Source organism: Dipodomys merriami, unplaced genomic scaffold (genome assembly GCF_024711535.1).
Source record: "Dipodomys merriami isolate MVZ:Mamm:240054 unplaced genomic scaffold, mDipMer1.0.p SCAF_1612, whole genome shotgun sequence".
NCBI lineage: Eukaryota > Metazoa > Chordata > Mammalia > Rodentia > Heteromyidae > Dipodomys > Dipodomys merriami.
The window spans coordinates 26,823-39,543 of record NW_027202952.1 but is presented as its reverse complement, the minus strand read 5'-3'; the positions used below and the strand labels follow the sequence as shown (position 1 = coordinate 39,543).

The following is a 12,721-nucleotide window of genomic DNA, read 5'->3' as shown; positions in this document are numbered from 1 at the left end:
TCTCTTATTGCTGTTTCTATTTCAATGCTTGATATGGGCCTGGAAAGACTTCGAAAAAATTATATTAAGTGAAGTAAGCCAAGCCCAAAGAAACATAGGTCCCATGGTTTCCCTCATTTGCAATAGTTAGTATATGTATGAGTCAAGCAGAAAAGGTCAGAAAAGGTGATGTTAGGAAAATGAACCCTAAGATACGTATTTAAATGTTTTTTTTTCTTTCATTCATTTGTTTCTAACGCATTTATATGATTATTTCCTTGTTGCTTTGTATGTCTCTCTCCCACATTATAACCCCTGCTTTCACTGTATTTGATGTTGTTATAATTTGTGGAAGGGAAGGGGAAAAACAAGTCGTTTAAATAAGGATACAGGTGGACCCGTTGCAACAATGAGAAGTACAAGTTGTCATGTCGAAAACGAACTTTGCAACTTTGGTAGGGGGTGGGGGGAGGATTGGGTGGGGGAGAGGCTTGGAATGGATGGGAAGGGGAAATATAGGAGGAGGCTACAATGCTTGATAAGAAATATACTCATTATCTTGCCCATGTAATTGTAATCCCTCTGTACAGTTTTTTCACAATAAAAAAATAAAAATGACTCAGAAGAAATTATAAGTGCAAATATAATCTTCCCAGAAGAACACTCTCAGAGATATTTCATGACTTTGAAAAGGATAAAGTGGCTCAAGTTAGCATAAATTTAGAAGTATGACAATTCACAAAAATATAAAAAGATATTCATATATTTCATTATATAACCCAAAGCAGAAAGCAAATATTGTTTAGATGATTTTTTAAAGCACAGTCTTTCTGGAGCTGGGAAGGTGGCTCAATGGGAGAGTGCTTGCCTTGCATGCATGGGGCCCTGGGTTTGATTCCTCAGCACTACAGAAGTAGAAAAAGACGAAGGCTCAAATGGTACCGCTAGCCTTGAGCTGAGGGACAGCACCCAGGACCCAGAGTTCAAGCCCCATGACCAACAAAATAAAAATCAACAAAACACTGCTGGGTGCCAGTGGCTCAGGACTGTAACCGTAGCTATGCAGGAGGCTGAGTTCTGAGGATCCCGGTTGAAAGCCAGCCCAGGCAGGAAAGTCCGTGAGAATCTTATCTCTAATAAACCACTAGAAAACCAGAAGTGGTGCTGTGGCTCAAGGGATAGCGTGCCAGCCTTGAGCTGAAGAGTGCAGGGACAGCGCTCTGGCCCAGAGTTCAAGCCTCAAGACTGACAAAAACAAAAAACACAAAAACAGTCTCTCACTTTTGTGGTCTCAACTCTGTAATACCGCCGCTTCAGACGAAGGCTAAGATTTTGGGTGTGGACCTTTATCATCCCTCCTAATTCAGACTGTACTTGATAATTTTTTTAATAAATAATTTGTTCTTAATTTTCTTCTTTGTAAACTCACATGCACCTATAAAAAATGCTTTGGCCATCCCAGTAAGCTTCTCAAAGTACCTCCTGAGGACGACTTATAAAAAGTTGTATTATATTACAAAAAGGAAAACAATGCAACAAATAAAGAAAATGGACAATTAAATATTAATGATTAATCAAATAAAAAAACAAACAATTACCAGTGTTCTACATATTAGATTTTACTACTTTCTCATATTCCTGTACATTTAAAACTGGCTAAGATTATGATGTTTAAAAAGAGGATTTTGTTTTGGTTTTTATTTTGGGTCTGGTCGTGGCCCTGGAGTCTGAGCCTGGGCGCTGCCCCTCAGCTCTTCAGCTCACGGCTAGCACTCTACCACTTGAGCCACATCACCACTTCCAGCTTGTTTTTTGTTTATGGGTGTTGAGGAATCGAACCCAGGGTCTCAAGCATGCAAGGCAAGCGCTTTACCACTGAGCCACCTTCCCAGCCCCTTAAAAAGAGTTTTATAGGCTATGAGTAGTCTTTAAAATTACCCACTAAGATTACTTTTTATGGCTCATCTCATCATTTGTATATGGCTTATATCATCATTTGTTCCTCACTAACATGTAAAGTAAGGAAGCCCTAAAAATTAAACAGAAACTATCTAGTTAACAAAGTCTTAACTCTTCACTCTGCTTCTTTACGCAAAGACTTTGCAACTTCTTATTGGTAATGTTTCTATAAACTCTGAAATGTACATAATTAGTACCATATGTCTGCTACCATAAACCTTAAATACTTTATAGAAAAGTTTATCACCTGCCAAACAGTCCTAATTTTGGCATATATATGCAAATTCCCAAAATTAAATACATTTAAAATTTAAAACTTTTAACAACCTTAACACTTGCTGCAGTGTTCATTATGACAGGTGCCTTGTATAGAACAATTGAATTCCTCCTCCTACACATCTCTTGAACAACAAATATCTGGAATTATTTTGTTTTTGACATGCCAGTCTTGACTTTATTCTTAAATGTGTGCTTATGTAAGAAATGCATGGTACTAACAGTTTGTTGTATTGCTAACAAAAAAAAAAAAAGAAATACATGCTTCTAAAATTTCACAAGAATTCTTTTGAACTTACTTTTTTTTGAATTGTCTAGTTTAAGAAAATCAATTACACTTTATATATAAAAAATGTTCTGTGCTCAATTAGGCAGCAAATACGCTAAAATTGGAACAATACAGAGAAGATTAGCATGGCCCCTGAGCAAGGTTGACATGCAAATTAGTGAAATGTTCCATATTTTTGCAACAACAGATGCTGGAGAGTATCTGGCCACAGGGAACTCTAGTGCATTCTTGGTGGGTGTGTAAACTTGTTCAACCACTTTGGAAAGCAGTATGGAGGCTCTTCAAAAGACTCCATATGAAGCTTTCCTATGACCCAGCAATCCCACTTATGGGCATTTACCCGAATGATCACAAACAAGACCATACTAAAACTACCAGCACAGCTATGTTTACTGCAGCATTATTTACAATAGCTGATATAGAGCCAACCCTGATGCCCCTCAGTAGATGAATGGATCAAGAAAATGTGGGTGTATATAAACAATGGAATGCTATGCCTCCATCAGAAAGAATAGTATCACCCAATTTGTTAGGAATTGGAAAGTCTTGGAAAAAAATTTATTAAGTGAAGTAAGCCAAGTCCAAAGAAACATAGGTCCCGTGGTTTCCCTTATTTTCAATAACTAATATATGTCTGAGATAAGCAGAATAAGTCAAAAGCTATGTGCATATGAGCAGATAAGATGATATTAAGGGAAATGAACCCTAAGACAGGGACACAAGTATGTTTTTTCTTTCTTGTTATTGTTTCTAACGTACTTATGATGTGCAATGTGATTTTTTTTTCTTTCTGTATATGTTCCTCCCCCACGCTATAACCCCTGTTTTCATTGTATTTGAAGTTGGTACACCTACATCCTGTGTATATGTTTCTCTAATTTGGTGAGGGGAAGGGAAATACAAAATGGTTAAATAGGGATACAGGTTAACTCATTGTAACAATGAGATGCACAAGACACTCTGTTGAAAAATGAACTTTACAATTTAGTCAGGGGGAGGGGGGAGGGGAGCGTATTTGTGGAGGTGGGAGGGAAGGGATGGTGGGAAGAGGGAACAATGCTTGTTAAGAAATGTACTCATTATTTGCTCCCATAAATGTGACACCTCTGTACAGTTTTTTTATAATAAAAATTGTATGAAAATGTTCTTATGTCTTGGTAGTGTAAAAATATCAGGAACAGAATAATGAAGGAATGTTGTAGACTGAGGTGAAGTCCATATAAAAATGTGCAAAACTGATGAGCGGTATATTGTGTTTTACATCATTTAAGTTACATTGAAAAAATAGGGAAGACCTAGAAGAATGAATTCTCTTTTTGATATCCTATCATAGTTCCTTAGCAGGATGAACTCTTTCCTCATTGTTGTAGAGGCATCATCAGATGAGAGGAACTGATTTTTTTTGTTGGCTTCCTTACATTTATTTGTCAGTTTATGAACTACTAGTTTATGTCTGAGACAAGAAGAAAAGGTCAGATAAGTTGATGCTAGATGAAATGAACCCCAAGATAAGTAGTCAAATGTTTTTTTTTCTTTCTTGCAATTGTATTTAACATATTTATAAGATGATTTCTTTGTTGCTTTGTATGTCTGTCCCCCACGGTATAATCCCTGCTTTCATTGTATTTGATGTTGTTATAATTTGTGGAGTGGAAGGGCAAAAACAAACCGTTTAAATACTGATATAGGTGGACCTATTACAACAATGAGTTGGACAAATCCTTATGTTGAAAAACGAACTTTCCAACTTTGGCAGGGTAGGGAAGGTAGAAGGATGGGAAGGGGAAACAAAGGAGGTAGCAGCAATGCTTGATAAGAAATGTACTAATTGCCTTGCCAATGTAATTTTAACTCCTCTGTACAGTATTTTCACAATAAAATTTTTTAAAAAAGAAACTAAGGGAAATTAGACACACAGGCTTTGGAAAGTGTAAGGTCTGCTCCTAGATGGCAAGCAGACTCCACCCTCCTCGCAGCAAATTTTGTACCCAGTACTTGCGTTATCTAGGCAACTGGCACAAATGGAAGAGGTCACATCTGCATCTGCTGAGGTGACATCTGAATTTGATGTGGCCACAAATTTCTCCGCCCATAACTTAGATAAGGTCTAGCTCAGGCCCAGATGACCTTTCTCTGCTCTTTTATAGCTCTTTCTCATCTCTTTCCTTCTCTTCTCTTTCCCAGGTCTCTTCTCTTTCCTCGCTCTCTCTTTCCCACCTTTCCCAGATGGTCTCTATTCTAGCTCTTTTCTAGCTCTTTTCTAGCTCTTTTCTCTCTCTTTCTCAGCTCTTCAAGCTCTCTTTCCCAGGCCTTTCCCCACCACGTTGAGGACCAAGATGGTCTGGTGTCAGCTGGAATGATGAATAAACCTACTCCTTACCTGAATACCACGTACATGCTGCTGTTCTTCCTTAGCTAACTCTTTTTAAAATCCTAACAGAAAATGACCATTTAGGATGAATGATATTTGATTTTACAATCAGAAAAATGTTTAAAAAATTATATAGATATAAAATACTCCAAAAGATTTATTCTATGAATCTATCCCTTGGAACAAATGATACGAAGTTGATTAATGTATTTTACGATAATACATATATTCACATACCTATTTATGTTCACATAAATTTCACTTAAACAACAATTAAATGACTATATTTCTACCATCTACTTGGAGTATACTTAAATCTCTAAAAATGACTATGCTGCTGCTATAAACAGCAATTCCCCAATTGTCCTCCACAGAGGGCATCCACAGCCTACTTTGTGATAGGGCCAAAGCCTGAGTCAAGAAACTTCCCAATGGTGCCCAGTGGGTAAACTGTTTTGATTTGGTTTAAAGAAAACTAAAAAGAAACATTATTAATACCTTGCTCTTTCGTGATATGGAGACCACCTATGAGAAAGAGTTCCTACCTTGCTCTTCAACACAGTTGTAATGAAAAAGGAAGGGACAAGACTGTGAACTTACGATGCACAGAGTTGAGTGCCATGCACTGGGAGTCAAGGCGGACCATTAGTCGAGAAACAAGGAGTTGCAAGTCTAACCCACAAGACACGGCAACATCAGGCAGGCCATAGGCAGTGACAGTGAATTTGTAGCCCCATTCATTATTACTGCTGTCAGAATGAAAGAGCACCATCCTTAAACGTCACGTTCTAGAGAGAAAAAAAAGTCATGTGGTCAACAAGATGGAAGGAGGCAACAACTCAGCAGTTAAGTATATTCTTTTTGACTCAAAAAAATCTTAAAAGCGGTCTCCATTTCTATAAGTTCAAAATGATTAAGGGAGAAATGTACACAGATGATACCAAAACACAAAACTCACAACTACATTTAGAAAGCAGAATTAGTAGAAAACTGCTGCTCAGCTTTCTAAAACTCAAGTGACTATCTGCTCAACCAGTGATCACTGGCTCAGTTCTTTGTTCTCAACCAAGACCCTTGATAGGAGAGAGAAGTAAACAGTCTGAAGCAGGCTGCAGCCCAGATATTAAACAGATCTGTCAGCCGGGCTCCTAGCTTTCACCATGGTTTAAGTCTTTCTCTTGGATCCACTGGCCCTTCTGAACTCAGAGATTAACAGCTCTTTAATTTATTCTGGACAACACTGGTATTAGCAAATTTCTTATGAAGAGCCAGATAGTTAAATTTTTAGCTTTTGTAGGCTGCATAATCTCTACTGCAACTGTTCCTTTCTACAAGTAGAGTATCAAAGCAACCCTTAGAAATATGGGTGTGGTTACATTCTAGAAATGTGCCAGTATTAAGGTTTGTACTTAGAGCTTTGAGTATTTTTCAGCTATTTTGCTCATGGCTGTCATTCTACCATTCAAGCCATGTCTCCACTCTGGCTTTTTGCTGGTTGAGATAGGGCTCTCTTAGATTTGTCTACCTAGGCTAGCTTTAAATCTTATTCCTCAAATATCAACCTGCTGAGTAGCTAGGATTTTGAACAATATGACCATGAGCCACCAGAGCCTAGCTAGTCCTTCTCTTTCTACACACCATACCATTATTGCTCTAAAGTTGGAAAAAGGACAAGAATTGCTACAGAAGTACTTATTTACCTTGTTTGGGGAATATGACTTACCTTAGGCCACTTATAAGTACCAACTTTGTGTCAGTGTGTCTTCCCACCTCTAGAGTCTGTAAATTCTAGATAATCATACCTGTGAAGGCATAATCTCTATTATATTCTTTCTCTTGTTTTTGATCCACTATTGCTTGGAAGAAAAAACATGTGAGTCTTAGCGCTTTTTGGTTTCACACCTCTCATCAAATTCCACTTCAAAATAGGTTGCCCTTGGGCTAACAAAGACAGATACTTCATGGCAGTTATTTTCATAGTTATAGGCAGATTTCTTGGACCATATATGTAATACCACAGGCTGTTCCTGCTGCCAGGTCTCAACATCCAGCTAGGCAGACAAATGAGTAAGAGAAAATTCCAGATATTACTACACAACCAACTGTCAAAATAAACTATCAGTGCTGTAGATCACAGGCTTTGACAGCCCTGATGAAATTTTATACAGGCTAATCTGATTTTCCTGTCTACGCAGAGATCAATAGACATCTATCACTTAGCAGAAGTGCATTAGGATTATACTTTAGGGACTCATGCTTTTATCTTTTAGCAGTGACACAACTATTTTTAAAAATAAGTATTAGTATGAATTCCACTGGAGAAAAACACTGAATTAAAAGTTTAAAGAGCTCACATTTTTACTTAGGACCTTGGCATGTCTAAGACCACTCTTTTTTTCCTCTAAAAAATAAAGTTTTCTTTTTAGCTCATGATTCTAATCCTAGTTACCCAGGAGGATGAGATCTGAGGATTGCAGTTTGAAGTCAGCTTTGTCAGGAAAGTCTTATCTGTAATTAAAAGCCAGAAATAGGTCAAGTGGTAGAATGCTAGTCTTGAGAAAAAGGGGCTAAGGGATAGTGCCCTGGCTCAGAATTCAAGCCCCAATACTGGCAAAAAAAAAAAAAACGATTAAGATTGGATGCTGTGGCTCAAGTGGTAGAGCACTGGCTTTGAGCTGAAAAGCTCAGGAACAGTGCCCAGGCTCAGTTTAAGCCCCACAACCAACAAAAACATCAGGGTTGGAGGCATGGATTAGTTGGTTGGTAGTGCACTACCCAATGAGCCAAAGCAACAGGTACTAAGTTTGAGTTCCAGTCTTACACCAAAAAACAAAATGAGAAAATAAAAAAGATCTGCTAAATGTACATGCCCTTTCTATTACCATCAGGCAGTTATGAAACTCAAAAAGACTGTGAACAAATCTTATATAATAAAAATTAAGTATGGGAGATAATTCTTTTAAATACTAAACCTTCTTATTTGTCTTTCCATGTACATTTTCTCTTTTAGACTTCATTTTTTGTGTGTGTGTGCCTGTCATGGGGCTTGAACTCAGGGTCTTGGTGCTCTCCCTGAGCTTTTTCATTCAAGACTAGCACTCCACCACTTGAGCCACAGCTCAAGCCTACCCCTCCTCATTAGCCCCCCTCCCCCCCAACTGGTTATTTGGAAATAAGAATCTCACAGGCTTTCCTGCCTGCACTGGCTTCAAATTGAGATCCTCAGATCTCAACTCCTGAGTAGTTAGTATTACAGGTATGAGCTACAAGCACCTGGCTAGACAAAAGTTACAGTCTTTATTTACATAGATTTTATGTAACTTAATATAACCTAAAATGATTGGATAAATGATTGGATAAAATGATTGGATATACAGCTTTTTGGCCTCCTTTCTTGTGCTAATGACAAATCAAGATGATATTTACTATCCCTGTTGGTAAAAATACCAATAAAGCTTCTAGAGGCAACTTATTTGTATATATCTGTAGTCCAGTAGGTTTTATATGGTAGAGTCATATCTCTCTGAAGAGAGGAAGCAAAATAGGTTCAGGGCCAACTGAAGTTACCTTGCTCAGTCCTCCTTCAGGGTCATTGTAGAGCTTCTTCAACAGCTCTGTTAAGGTACTGAACTCTCTCAAGACAGTACATTGTGAAATGTCCAAAGAACAGAAGTCTAGGAGAAAGATGACCTAAAGGAAGATGAAGGAAGTACTCAGTATTCACTGCACATGCTGGTATTTCCACCAGCCCCCTCCTGGTTATTGAAAATAGCCACTTCTCCTTACCAGTTCATGAGCTGCCATGGAAAACACTGAATTACACAGTTTTTCTTTTTTTTGGGGGGGGGGGAGTCTGGTCGTGGGGCCTGAACTCTGGGCCTGGGCTCTGTCCCTCAGCTCTTCAGCTCAAGGCTAGCACTCTACCACTTGAGACACAGCGCCACTTCTGGCTATTTTTTTCTTTTTGCTTATGTGGTGCTGAGTAATCGAACCCATGGCCTCATGCATGCAAGCAAGTGCTCTACCACTGAGCCACCTTCCCAGCCTTACACAGTTTTTCTACTATGTTTTTTCCACTATACTGTGACAAAAGGGATTCCAAAATCACTCTCATGCTTACCAGAAACTGTTACATATCTATCAAAACATAAAGTAGTTAATATTTTATATGGTAAAAACATCATTTACTACATTATTACCAAGGGCAAAGCTAGGGAGGGCTATAGAAGCTGACTACCAAAACAGGGAGAAGGGAACAGCAGATCACAAGAACATTAAGCATCATCCTAATGAACAATGTCAATCTAATTACCTCTGAAAGGGAAAAGCAGTGAAAACTTCAGTAGTTGGTATGAGTGATAGTTAAGTTTAAGGTGATTTTTTGTGTTGCTTTTCAATGAAGTGGAGATATCACTCTAAGTTATATCTGATCCCAGCACACAGAAGGCTGAGGAAGAACTGAGAATTCAAGCGCAGTCTGGGTAGACAGCAAGTTCAAGGCCAGTATGGGCTACACAGTGAAAACTTATCTAAAAAGAAGTGGTGCTGCCTGTAGTCCTAGCTACTTGGGAGGACTCCAGTTTAAGGTCAGCCTAGACAAGAAGTTTCAGAGAACTCATCTTGAGCAACCACATTTCAACCAATAAAAATCTGAACATATGATTATATATTTGTAGTTCCAGATATTTGGGAAGTACAAATAGGAAAATTGCCGTCCAAGCTGGCACAGACATAAGTGTAATACTCTATTTGAAAAATAAGTTAAGTAAAAAAAGGGGTGTGGCTGACTTATACATGCTTAGCAAACACAAAGCCCTGAATTCAAATACCAGTACTGTGAAGGAGTGAAAGAGAAAGGGAGAGGGGAAGGGAAAAGGAAAAGGGGAAAAGAAAAGGGAGGGGGGAAGGAAAAGGGAAAAATAAGAAAAAATGACCAAATGAGTCAGCTCTTACCCTTCCCTTTCCTTTAGTTTACAATGTGTCCATGAATCAAGGGTTCTGATCTAAAGCCAAGGCCTAAGTGGCCTGATCCAGAACTCTAAGCATTTTGTCATAATTGCTGAGACCAAATTTGGCAGAAGTGAACAGTCAATTTCTCACCATCTGTTGGATTTCATACAATTTTCGGTCGATTTACAGGAAACAAGTATCAATATTTTCAGTGACTTATAAAAGTCATAGATTTTAAAGGCTCAATACTTTCTTTTCTGGGTGATGATTAACAGAGATGGAAGACTCCCGTGACATGGAATAATATCATTTAAGAGTGCTGTATGATTGCAAAGAGAATGACTAGGCAGTAGAATGACCAAATTCTAAATAAAAACACTAGTGCTAATGGCTCATAACTGTAATCCTAGCTACTCAGCAGGCTAAGATCTGAGGATCAAAGTTTGAAGGCAGCCCAGGCAGGAAAGTCAATGAGACTCTATCTCTAGCTAACAAGCAAAAAGCCAGAAGTGGAACTGTGTCAAGTGTCAGAGTCCTCATCTTGAGCAAAAAAGCTAAGGGAAAGTGCCTAGGCCCTAAGTTCAAGTACTGGCACCTCCTTCCCCCCGCAAAAAAAGAAAAAAGAAAAGAAGGCTAGGCACTGGTGACTAATGCATGTAATCCTAGATACTCAGGAGACTGAGATATGAGGACTGGGGTTCTATGCCAACTTGACTCTCATCTCCAATTAACCAGCAAAAGACCTGGAAGGGGTGCTGTGGCTCAAGTAGAGCACTAGCCTTAGGTAATAAAGCTCAGCAATCAGGCCCTAGGTTCAAGACCCAGAAATGGCACAAAAAAAGACAAAAATAAGCTGAACAAGGTGGTGACACAGGCTTGTAATTTCAGCACTTGAGAGGCTGAGGCAAGAGAGTCACAAGTTCAGGACATTCATCAGCTACATAGTGAGATATGGTCTCAACAAAACAAAACCTTCCAAATAAAAAAAACAAAAGCAGAAATAACTATAGATCTGAACTGAAATAAGCCATATACATCCTTGATGCATGAGTTATAATTATCTGTTTTCATGGATTGTGTATTGATACTCACATTTTTCTATAAGGTCCACAGTAAGATCTTTGGCTCCAGATCTTTGCTCTTCAGTTGCAGATAGCACCAGGAGAACAGGCTACTTTGCACAGATCAGAACAGAAAAAAGAGCACAGAGCCAACTTCCCCTGGTGCCTCACTGAGCATCATCAGCTCACACTACAAAGAAACAGACAAACAGGAAATGTCCAAATAAGGTGTTCCCCGAACTTGGGCAGGAAATATCTCTATAGAAGCAGCGGTCACTGGCAAAGCAAAAACAAAAAAATACTATGTGTATGGGGCAAAGTTATGAAAGAGCTTTCAATCCAGAATTGAACCAAGAAAAATGGTGTTAGGAAAACTTCCCTATTGCTCTGCAGTTTTGTGGAACCTATAAATATTCTTTTTGCTCCACAAGACATCTTCTGCACCCCAAGACGCCCACCCTATTGTTCATCTCTTTCTTGTAATGAATCTTCTGTCTCTGGGCCCTTCTCCTGAGTCTTCAATCAAATCTCTCGCTAGCAGAGTTGAGGGAGAGTTGAAAAGAAGGTGTGAGTTTGATCAAGGTACATTGCATGAGTTTTATTTTGTTTTGTTTTTGTCAGTCATAGGGCCTGCACTCTGGGCCTGGGCGCTGTTCCTCAGCTCTTCAGCTCAAGGCTAGCTCTCTACTTCTTGTGCCACAACGCCACATCTGGCTTTTTCTGCTTATGTGGTGCTGAGGAATCAAATCCAGGGCCTCATGCATGCAACGCAAGCACTCTACCACTGAGCCACCTTCCCAGCCCCCACATTGTATGAGTATATGGACATGTCAAAATAAATCTACCATGTACCATAAATTGATAATAAAATATGGAAAAAATAAAGATAATCCATCATTGAAGGACAATAGGAAAATCACATTTTCGAGCAATTCATTTGAAAATGAAAATATAAATTCAAACATCAAAAATTGTTATGCTATAGTCATGTGACCTCTTTATTAGGTTTAAACAACAATAACAACAACAAAAACAGCATTGCTTGTGATATCACTGATATTGTGTGACTGGGGGCAGTGATCTCACTAAATGTTAGCTCTTCATTTTTGGAAAAGCATGTCTAATTTCAGGCTAAAGACCAGTGTCAAGGTACTTGAAGAACTAGGAGCTACATATTGTTTTTAAATGGTAAATATATATCACTAAAAAGAACAGAAGCATTTATTTGTTCTTTTGGTGGCAGTTCTGGAGCATGAGCTAAAGACCTGAGTGCTGTCCCTCAGCTTTTTTGCTTGAGGCTACTACTGCTCTATTACTTGAACCACATCTCCAATTCTGGCGTTTCTGGGGAGTGGGGGGAAAAGATGTGGTTAATTGGAGATAAAAAAATTATTATATTCTGGGCTGTGAAGGTGGCTCAGTGGTAGAGCGCTTGCCTTGCATGCATGAGTCCCTGGGTTCAATTCCTCAGTACCACATAAGCAAAAAGGAAAAAGCCGGGAGTGGCACTGTGGCTCAAGTGGTAGAGCGCTAGTCTTCAGTTGAAGAGCTGAGGGACAGCACCCAGGCCCAGAGTTCAGGCCCCATGACCGGATCCAAAAAAAAAAATTATTATATTCTTTCCTGCCCAGACTGGCTTGGATCTCAGCTATCTGATTAGCTGTAATCTAGCACCTGGTGAAACCTTTAATTTTTAAAAAATTTTTTACTTTTGCCAGTCCTGGGGCTTGAACTCAGGACCTGGGCACTGTCCCACAGCTTCTTTTGCTCATGGCTAGCACTCTACCACTTGAGCCACACCACCATTTCTGGATTTTTCTATATATGTGGTAATGA

The 12,721-nt window shown here is 38.9% G+C and overlaps 1 long non-coding RNA gene and 1 other non-coding gene across 2 annotated transcripts in view; both read left to right on the top strand.

Annotated features, from left to right (window-relative positions):
* LOC138828692 (uncharacterized) overlaps positions 1-12,721 on the top strand; it is a 100,756-nt gene that overhangs the window by 70,040 nt on the left and 17,995 nt on the right. The window lies entirely within an intron of this gene.
* LOC138828693 (U6 spliceosomal RNA) lies at positions 2,574-2,680 on the top strand. The gene has a single exon (XR_011372308.1). It is a non-coding gene; the product is annotated as a U6 spliceosomal RNA (small nuclear RNA).